The 11,093-nt window shown below is 43.7% G+C and overlaps 1 pseudogene across 1 annotated transcript; it reads right to left on the reverse strand.

Moving 5' to 3' along the window:
* Nucleotides 1–8,363: 8,363 nt before the first annotated feature.
* On the reverse strand, nucleotides 8,364–10,499 carry LOC148804062 (cocosin 1-like; annotated as a pseudogene). Its single transcript, XR_016080504.1, has 4 exons — nucleotides 10,237–10,499; nucleotides 9,603–10,114; nucleotides 9,046–9,501; nucleotides 8,364–8,922 (listed from the first exon to the last, which is right to left on the reverse strand). The product of XR_016080504.1 is annotated as a cocosin 1-like (transcript).
* Between the last annotated feature and the right edge of the window lie 594 nt (nucleotides 10,500–11,093).

Here is an 11,093-nt window from a genome sequence, read left to right on the forward strand (position 1 = left end):
ACCAGTCGTTGCCTATTCGTAGGTTACCCAAAGGGCTCAGTGGGCTACCTATTCTATGATCCAAGTGAGCAGAAGGTGTTCTGTAGTCGGAATGCACTATTCTTGGAAAATGACTACATCCTGGACAATCTATGTCAGGAAATTGTTCTTGATGAGGAGAGCTCAGATGCAATGGGAGGTGTCCCACAAGTTCCAGGTAGTGACCAACCTAGAAAATCTACCCGGGTGTCCAGACCACCGGTCCATTTTGGTTACGATCAGGATAGTTACCTGGTCGAAACCTTGACTAGTGAAGAGGATCCCATAACATATACGGAAGCTATGTTGGACATAGACTCCCTTAAATGGGTAGATGCCATGAGAGCTAAGATGGACTCAATTGAGACCAATGGAGTCTGGACTCTAGTGGATCCGCCCTCCGGGGTAAAAGCAATTGGTTGCAAATGGATCTACAAGAGGAAGAAGGGCCCCGATGGCAGGGTTGAGACCTACAAAGCTCGTCTGGTGGCAAAAGGATACACTCAGAAAGAAGGCATCGATTATGAGGAAACCTTTTCGCCCGTGGCTATGCTTAAATCCATTGGGATCTTGCTAGCTGTAGCAGCTTACTATGACTATGAGATTTGGCGGATGAATGTCAAAACTGCGTTCCTGAATAGAGATCTTACTGAAGATATCTATATGCAGCAACCGCAAGGTTTTGTAGCTGCGGGTCAGGAACACATGGTCTGTAAGTTGAATAGATCTATATATGGATTGAAGCAAGCTTCTAGAAGTTGGAACATCCGATTTGACTCTACGGTCAAAAAGTTTGATTTTGAGCAAAACCCGGATGAACCCTGTGTTTACAGAAAGACCAGTGGTGACAAGGTTACGTTTCTGGTTCTGTATGTAGATGACATTCTACTCATTGGGAATGATGTAGGAATGTTAACTACGATAAAAGTATGGCTATCACAGCAATTCTCCATGAAAGACCTTGGAGAAGCCTCCTATATATTGGGTCTTCGACTCTATAGAGATAGATCGAAGCGGATAATAGGATTATCCCAATCTGCTTATATTGACAAAATAATCAAGAGATATAGCATGGAAAACTCCAAGAAAGGAAATGTTCCTTTCAGGGATGGAGTCAATCTCTCCAAGAAGATGTCTCCAAAGACCTCTGAGGAGATCGAGAGCATGAAAGACGTTCCCTATGCCTCAGCCGTAGGGAGCATCATGTATGCCATGCTATGCACTCGTCCTGACATCGCCCAGGCAGTGAGTGCAGTAAGCAGATTCCAGGCCAACCCAGGGCAGGAGCATTGGACTGCTGTGAAATGCATACTTAAGTACCTTCGAAGGACAAAAGAGTTTTGTCTGGTATTCGATGGTAGTTCACTACAGATTCAAGGGTTTACAGATGCGGATTTCCAATCGGATCCGGATGATAGAAAGTCTACATTTGGATATGTTTTCACGATAGGATCATGTGTTGTTTGCCGGAAAAGCAACAAACAGGGGTCCACAGCAGACTCCACAACCGAGGCCGAATACATTGCCGCAAGTGAGGATGCCAAAGAAGCCGTGTGGATGAAGAAGTTCGTTCATGAGTTGGGAGTAGTTCCGTCCAGCACATCACCCATTCCATTGTTGTGTGACAACAATGGAGCCATTGCTCAGGCTAAGGATCCACGAGCCCACTCGAAGTCAAAGCATATCGAGAGGAAATACCACATACTGCGGGTGATTGTTGGTAGAGGGGACATCCTGATTCAGAAGGTAGCGTCTGCGGAAAATGTAGCAGACCCATTGACGAAGCCACTATCACAGAAAGTGTTTGAGAAACACGTGGAAAGAATGTGACTCCGGCTAGTACCTGATTGGACCTAAGTGCAAGTGGGAGCTGTTAGACAGTTTTGTATACCCTTAGCTTCAATCAAGAATGATGTACTTTATGAATTTATTGTAAATGAATAAAAGTACATATTTGATTCATGTTCCATTGGTATGTTTCTGTGTAATACCCTTAAACTGGACACTTAATGAGACTCGTGTTAGTTTAGAATGTTCACAGCTAGTGGATCGGTCTGGGGAGACCTATCCTGACAAGGCTGACACTGTAGTGCCACCAAGTCAGTTGGGGTGGCCTGTCTCAGCTACCAGAGTGAGACCCTAGGCAAATACAATGTTGGATTAATAGAACCTTTGAACCGGACCAGATTTTCAGTGTTGCCCTGAACCTTGGAGATTAATGGGCAAAACTGGAAAGTTACACCTAACTCCTAAACTCTATTATGATACTACACTAGATGTCGGATTGGGCTGTCTTTGATGTACCAATCAGTGAGATCCTTAGCAAGGGTCAAAACTTGGGTATGATGGGACAATCTGAGAATTCATCTAAGTGGGTGATCATAATGAAAGGATCAACCCCCTTTGTTGGACAAAGGTAATGATCGATGATGCACTCTCTCTAATGGAAACCAAGACTGCCGGCAACCGATTTCAACCGTTGAGAATTGTTTTTGCAAAGTATATTTTATATGAAATATAGAAGTATATATTATTGTTTCTAAAATGTTTGCAAAAAGTTTTAATTCCCAAGATCCATATAAGTAGAGAGTGAAACACTATTCCTTGCAGCCGAGGGAAAGGTCCTCTCTTGTCGGGCAGTGTATGATCATTATGGGCTGAGAGGGTAAGTGTAAGACCATTGAGGATAATACCTGATGGGCTAATCTTGCATCTGTCCACAGTCCCTGGGTGTTACAAGGTGGCTTGGCCCAAGGACCACTTAGGGTAAGTGTTGGGCCCATAGAGTCCATAAGATGGGATTCAGGGGGTGCACTGTCCATAATAGTGTATTCGGCCAGGCCTTGTAACAAAGGCTGGGCTGAACCCATGTGGCTGATGTGTAGATCAATGTTTGGGTCCCACGCCATACAAGGAAGCCCAACTGGGTAGTAGTTTGGAAGGCTAATTGAGTACATAACCTTAAATGGGCCTTAAGCCCATTTCGAACTGGGCTGATTTGATCAGTCAATTAAAAGGGGGCGAATTCTGAAGTGGATCAGCTGATGGGATTGGGCTTAGACCCTATCCACTTAGAGAGTCCAAGATCTAAATGTGATTTAGATTTGAAAACCTCCTAATTAGATTAGAAGATGGCTGATCTGATCTGCAGATAAGATAAGGATTATCCCTTATCACTTAAAGGGACTTCTAACCCAAATATGATTTGGATTAGCAACTCCTAATCAGATTAGGAGCTGATCCCTTTAAGATTATGAAAGAAGAAAGGGGTGAATATAGCTTTGTGTGTGATTGAGGTTCAATTCTCTTCAGAGCAAAGAAATCACAAAAAGAGAGATTTCCTACATACTGCGAATTCTCTCCTGCCGCCTCCTTCCTGTCATTGCTATTCCCTTCTGTTCGATCTCCAGTTCTTGGGAGAAATCAAGATTTGATCTTGATTCCAATCTTTTGGGAAAAGATTGGTTGGAGTTGTACCCACAAGCCATCCAGTTGATTCTTGCGAAGGGTCAAGTTCTTTTGGAAGAACGTTGCTGATTCTACTCCATCCTTCACTGCGCCATCTTCAGTGGGAGCAGATTTTGGATCCTTCCTTGGGCGTGAACACCTCCATTGGGAGATATTGATTCTCTGTTTCAGGTATGTCCTCCCTCTTACTTTTTTTGGTTCAGATCTGATTTGGTTCTTGATTCAAGATTGATCCTTGAAAATATGTTTTCTGAAATAGGGAATTAGATTCCCTACAAAGATGGGAGAAATTATTTGAAATTCGCCCTATCCATTCCGCAAGATTTGGGGCGTCCATGAGATGGATATCCCATCCCTTCACCTTGTTGTTTGAGTTCGCATCTCCGCCCCACCGCTTGTCGCCCCACACAACGTGCAATTGCCACATGCCCAGTCACGTGCAATGAGGTGTTCCCGCGTGTGGGGCTAATGGGACGGCCATTAGCTTGTCTCGTTAGCCCAAAACGAGCCCAAACCTCCTTTCTCCCATATTCCCGTCCCCTCAATCTCAAATCAACATTTTAAAAAATGACGCAAAAACGGAACCGTTTTGGCCACCATTTTCTGGGTCAACGGTCCAATCGTCCAGTTTAAGCGGACGGGCCATTCTAACAAATAAATTAAAAATAAAAAATGGTCAAAACCGTTGAACAGGTCGACAGTTCAACCGCCCGGGTCAACAAAACCAGTTGCATGGACAGTTCCCGAGCCAAACGGTTTGACCATCTAGGTCAATGATGGTTCAAAAACCTTGCCTCAAATCTTGTCTAACCCCCATTCTACTCCCCTTCGCTTGAGCTCGGATCTAACTCCATTTTCTGCAACGACGGTCGCTCCAACCAGTTCACCGTTACAAGGTATGCTCCAACCCTCATATTTTGTTTTGATATTTGTTTTTTTCATTACAAATCAGAGAAACCCTCGTTTGATATTTTGTTTTTCATTTCAAACCAGAGAAACTTTTTTTCTCTCTTCCAACTCCCTCTCCGGCACCAGCAATCGCTCTGGCTAGTTCACCGTCACCATGTACTCTCCAACTCTCATATTCTGTTTTGATATTTAGTTTCTTCATTTCAAATAAGGGGAGTGCCTTGTTTCTCTGATTTGGAGAGTACCTAGTGACAGTGAACTAGCCAGAGAGATTGTCGGTGCCGAAGAGGGAGTTGGAAGAGGGGAAAAAAGTTTCTCTAGTTTGAAATGAAAAACAAAATATCAAATGAGGGTTTCTCTTATTTCAAATGAAAAATCAAATATCGAAACAAAATACGAGGGTTAGAGCGTACCTGGTGATAGTGAATTGGCCGAAGCGATCGTCGGTGCCAAAGATGGAGTTGGATCCAAGCTCGGGCGGAGGAGAGTAGAACGGGGGTCAAACACGATTTAAGGTTGAGGGGGCAGGAATATGGGAGCAAGTTTTTCGAACCACCGTTGACCCAAACGATCGGACCGTTTGGCCTGGGAACCGTCTAGGCAATGGGTTCTATTTTACCCCAAACCCGGTATTTGTTCAAAAACCGTTAAAAAAGTTAACAACCCATTGACCCAAGCGGTCGAATCGTCAACCCGTTGACCCGGGTTCAAACCAAACAGTCAAACCGTTGACCCGGAAACCAATGGCCAAAACGGTTCCATTTCTAAGTCATTTTTTAAAACGATGTATAGGAGAAAGGAAGTTTGGGCTCGTTTTGGGGCTAACAGGATGAACTAACAGCCGTCCCATTAGCCCCGAACGCGGGAACACCCCACCATGTGCGACTAGACATGTGGCAGTCGCACGTTGTGTCGGGGGTTTGTAGCCCCGCACGATCATTTTGCAAAACTTTCTGTGTGCAAAATTTGTCTAAGTGTAGATTACTCCCGAGCTCGCGAGCTAGACCATATAGGAGCGAAATTTTTCTAAGTATAGATTATTCCCAAACTCAAATAGGAACAATCATTATTGTAAGCCAGGGTAAGCAGACACTATAGGGTGTACATGCCTGACCTGTCTGCACTTAACTTTATTTCCAATTAAGTCTAAAAAAACATTATTCACAAGTCGCTGGAAGGTCGCCCCAACATTTTTTTAGGCCAATGGGCATGACTTTATAATAGTACAAGCTCATCTCAGTTACAAATGCGGTTTTTCTTCATCGACCGAGTCCATCAAGATTTGGTTGTAGTCAGAGTATGCATCCATGAAACTCAACAGATCGAACCCCGAGGTCACATCTATCAGGCAATCAATTCTTGGGATTGGGAAACTATCCTTCGGGTAGCTCTATTAAGGTCTGTGTAGTTGATGGACATGTGCCACTTGCCTTTGGCCCTCTTCACAAGTACTAGGTTTGCAATCTAGTTTAGACATTGGACCTCTTTAATGAAGTCTACTGCAAGGAGCTTCCCTACTTCGTCATCTACTATCTTCCATCTTTCTAGGGCGAGGTTCCTTTTCCTCTATTGGACTGGTCTGATTAAAGGGTCAACATTTAATTTGTAAGTTATTATTGATGGGTCTATGCCGGACATTTCTACTACCGAACAAGCAAAAACATCTAGATTATTAAGTAAAAAACTTACCAAATTGAAGCGCACTGGTTCGGTGAGTTGAGCCCCGATTTGTACTGTCTTCTCTAGCTCAGCCTTTGAGACCAACACTAGAATAGTATCTTCCATGGGTCGAGCTCACTCATCGATGTTCTCTAGGGGCGACTCTAAGTTGATGTCGATGGCTATTATCCCTTTAGCCTTTAGAGCTGCTACGTAGCATTTTTGAGACTTAAGCTGATTGCCTCACATAACTCCAATGCCTCCAGTTGTAGGAAATTTCACTACCTGGTGGTAGGTTGAGACTACTGCTCGGAGGGAATGTAGGATAGGTCGACCCAAGATGGCATTATATGGTGAGGGGTTATGACCACAAGGAAATCATGATCAAACCAAACTGAGATGGGCACCGATCTCGATACAATTGGAACCGTCACCCGGCCTAAGGGCCTGTTATGAGCACCCGCACCACACGGCAGCAGTTGAGGCAGCAGCGCACACACGACAAGCACCGCACGGCAGCGGCACCATGAGCCGCGCACACGCACCGCGCGGCAGCGGCACCACGCGCAGCACACGCACACCAGCAGCAGCAGCAAAACGGGGCCCACACGATAGCTCATAGGGTGGGCCCACCCTTATCTGGAAACGACAAGAGAATGCGCCTTATCCCTTATCCCTTATCCCATTCTCCCTTATCTTATCCCCTATTCTTAGAAGGAATTGTAGTACCATTAAAAGCAAGTAGTCTAATTAGAAGTAGGAGTTTTGAGTCCGTTTTGGACTAACCTAGCCGAATCCAACAAGGAACCCTCCTCTTGTAATCTCCTATTTAAGGAGACGTTATTATTGAATGAGGATATCGAATATTCAGTCAAGAAAGAGAGTAAAGGAGAGTTCGGTGATCTCTTGGACAAATCACCCCTGAGATAGTCAAAATAGGGCCTGTACGCAAGGCCAAGGGCAAGAAGAGATCTGAGGTTCCTGCGGTGGAGCGACCCGTGACGCGATCCTACGCTCGGGCCCATAACATCTTGGTATCAGAGCCAACCGTCAAAGGGGAACAGGAGCCGCAGTCTTTCAGAGTCCATGAACTGGAGCATAGGCTCGCAGAAACCAGTATGGAGGTCCGAGAGGTCAAAGATGACATCCGGGAGTTGCGTCGCCTGTTAGAAGCGTTCCTCTCCAACAAAGAAAAAAACTCGGAGGGACTAGCCTCTACCAGCAGTCGCCGCACGGACGGGACAGAATCAGCCAACGAACATCAAGCCACAGCACCGATGACTGCAGTTGTCCCCAAGTACAGCCGGCTTGAATTTCCATCTTATGACAACACCGGAGACCCATTAGGTTGGTTGTACCGCTGTGAGCAGTTCTTCCGCAACCAGCGCACGGATGACAGAAACAAGGTCAGCCTGGCAGCCTTCCACCTTATGGAAAAGGCACAACACCTGCGGGTCGTGCTCGATCCAACCAACCAGACCAAACCAATGACTACTGACCCCATCACAAATCATTGTTTGTGTAAGCATCTAATCCACTATGCTCCTAAAACCTGTTGGCCCGATCAACAACCTGTCAACCTAATTGGTAGAACCGCTCAGCGGGCCAGTTATCAAGTCTTGTATTATGTTAGGGTAAAAGACTTAAAACAAATCATGGGTTTTGGTTAACTAACTTAACATACCTTGAGTTTTGCAAATGGACTATACCTACCATATGGATTGACACCAATAGACTTCGATATACCCTCTATTTCAAAAATGTTAATAACAGTTAAATATGAAGTTATGTGTCCTATTTATTTTTTTTCTAAAACCCCATTTTACCCTTCTCAACCCTATTAAAAACCAGCAATTTCTACAAATTGTTCTGGATTGGAAAGTAGAGATAGCCGCCACCTGTTCAACGAATTGTATCATTGGACCAAGTCCATAAAAATCCTCTCCAACCCACACACCAACTCATCCCAATATGCTAGGTTGCGTAGCTTGGCCCAACATCTCCTTCTCCAAGTGCAGCATAAGCAAAAGACCCCCTCCCCCTTGAGTTGTGTATGCCATCCTTCCACTTGGGCACACCCAGCCCCACATGCTAGACCACCCTTGCCCTGCTTACCCACCGGTAAATCCTACTGTTCGAAAAAATGCCACAATGAGGCCAGCAACCAAATCCACGAAATTAAAGCTGATTACTTAGGTATGTGTTTTGAATGGATTGCAATGAAATGATGCAACCATGCTAGGCCACCCCCTGCAATGCTTACCCGCACACAGAACTACTGAAGAATCAACTAATAAAATTGAAAAAAATTGGACAGCCCAAAGAAAGTTTTTCCTTTATTTATTACCCAAAGCAAGTTATAAAAACTCATAATACAAAGTTGAAGAGTTCAAACATCTATAAATACGTACCAACTTCCGTGCCTATAAAGCTTTATTATTCTTGTAATAACTCTCCTTTATGGCTATTATTTTACATTACAGAAAACCTTCCGTTGGATTCAAAATTTGGTGCTAAGACACACGTTTCCTCTCTGTTGTACTTTAACCTCCTTGCTTCTTCATTGGAAATCTGGTAAGCATTTACCAGGACCTCTTCTGGCATGGCCCGAATGGCAGAAGTCCTTCCAACAAGTGGACTTCTCACTGCAATGTCACTGGTCTTAATTGAAACCCATTCAAATCCATTGTCTCCTGCCTGTTTCACTACAGCAAAGTTTTGAGGAACGACGATTAGTTGGCCTTCACAAAGCTGTCCATCATAGGCAGTCTGACCAGAGTTTCCAACGATCTGAACCCGGGCTTCACCCCTAAGAACGTACATCACGCTGTGTGCGTTTACGTTCCAATGAGGAGACATTATCGCATTCTATATATACAAATCATGCATCAAAACCAATTTAGTACGTAAGTTCCATAAAGCACAAAAGTAAAAAATCATTCAATCAAACAATACTATACAAAAAGATGATTATGTTTATTAGAACCTAACCTTGTAGAGATGTCCGCTCTCAGCACTAAGTTCATAGAGGCCAAGAATGGGGAGGCTTTGGCTGTTAACGTTGGTCAGACGTCCCCCCAAAGGAGTGTATACATCGGAACTCGTGGCTTTCCCAATATTCTGTCTGAGCCTCATGTTGCAAAGAGTCTCTTCTAAACCATTTTCATTAGTTTCTTGTTGTCTTTCTTGCTCTTTACTCGATATTGACTTTATCACCTGAAGTCCCCTTTCAACTTGGATGATAGGTCCCCTCTCGTCATTTTTCTTTTGTAGCTTTCTCACCGTCTCCTTTGTCACTCCAAAAGCCTGAGCTAATATCTTTGCATCAAAGCCACTAAAAACATTGTTCGAGCTCTCTTGCCCAACTTCCTCACTCTTGGATGACGAAGATCCTCTTCGTTGTTCTTCCTCTTGTTGTTCTTGTATGTTACCAGCAAGCCAGAAATTCTTTAGCAAGCATTTGAATAGAAAATCAGTCATAAGCCTTGTTAGATCTTGCATTCATGCATAAAATATTTAAATGAATGCTAGTGAGTCAGCTTACTTACTCTCACTTTTCGATCAAGTTGGTTGAAATTATTACGGGTGTCAATGACGGCAATTGCAACAAGTGGCGTATCACCATCATTGTAGACCCAATAGGAAACTCCATTTGGCACCATTAGGATATCTCCCTCCTTGAAGAATCTTGGTTGTTGGTAAAAGTCCTCGGATCTATGGCTTCTACAGTGTTGATCCTCGGATTTTCGGCTTGTGCTACTTTGATGTTCTGATTGTTGACTTTTGCTTCCTTGGCTTCTGCTCTCAGATTTATGTCTTCTACTGTCTTGATCCTCTGATTGTTGGCTTCTGCTGTATTGTTCCCCAGATTTTTGTCTTCTTCTGTCTTGATCCTCCGATTGTTGACTTTTACCACCTTGATCCTTTGATCTTTGACTGCTACTGCCTTCATCCTCTGATCTTTGGCTTCTACAACCTTCTTCCTCGGATTGTTCATCTTGCTGGAATAATTGGAACGTTTCAGGGCAACCGGGGATTGATAATCCTAAAACTCCCCTACCTGTACGTGGATTTCAAGCACGTAAGTCATAATACAAGTTTAATTGAATGGTATATGATAATATAACACGCATAGACCACAATAAGTTAGTAGCAATGCAAAAAGGGATTCAGTGAACTAGCCTTGGACAATGTAGAGGATCCTAGGTTGATTGTGATAGACAGGTAAGGAGAGGCCCTTGGGCTGGATAGTAACCCGATAAGGCATCAAGGTTATTGATCTGGCACTCACTTTGCTCTCCTCGAGACTGGTGATCAGGCCGAGTACTCCAACCTTGGCCTTGGTGAGAATTGTATGGCCTGACAGCTAGGCAGCCATGAAACAGAATAAAGAGACAGATACCAAGAGAAAGCAGACGTGATTTAGCCATGATTTATAGAAACAGGTGAAGAGAGAATTTGCACTACCAAGCCGTGGTGAAGTGGCGAATAGAATGATCAGGTATTTATAGAGAAGATGGGTGCATTAGAGGTTGACACCTGAGTAATGCCCTTCAGCCACCATTCACATTGCATGGTTCTACCTTGTCATTTTGGCGAACACATGCCTGCATTGATCGCTTTGTACTTCAAACATGTGTAAATATATAATTGGACTACTGTTTTGTGTCCATTGATATATATTTAATGATAAGATAAAATCCCTCTCTCTATATATTTATCATCTGAAATTAAAAAGCTCTACTACTAGTAGATATGGTGGCACGGATATGTTTCGTTAATTCATCAGTCTTGGCCATGACCCAAAATGTCTTTGATTTATGAATCAAAGACACGTACCACCGGGACCATCCAAGAAAAACAGAAATATATACATAGCATCTCATATAACCTAACCTAGCAAGTATAAGCAGAGGCCTCTACTTTTTCATGCAGAAAAGACACAGAAGAGAAGAGAAAGAACAAATGATTTATTTGGAACAGAATGGCCAAATCGTAAAGATTTGGCCATGCAATATGAATGGTGACACATATGCGTT

The sequence above is a fragment of the Nelumbo nucifera genome, chromosome 1, assembly GCF_055504915.1.
Source record: "Nelumbo nucifera cultivar China Antique chromosome 1, China Antique-T2T, whole genome shotgun sequence".
Taxonomy (NCBI): Eukaryota; Viridiplantae; Streptophyta; class Magnoliopsida; order Proteales; family Nelumbonaceae; genus Nelumbo; species Nelumbo nucifera.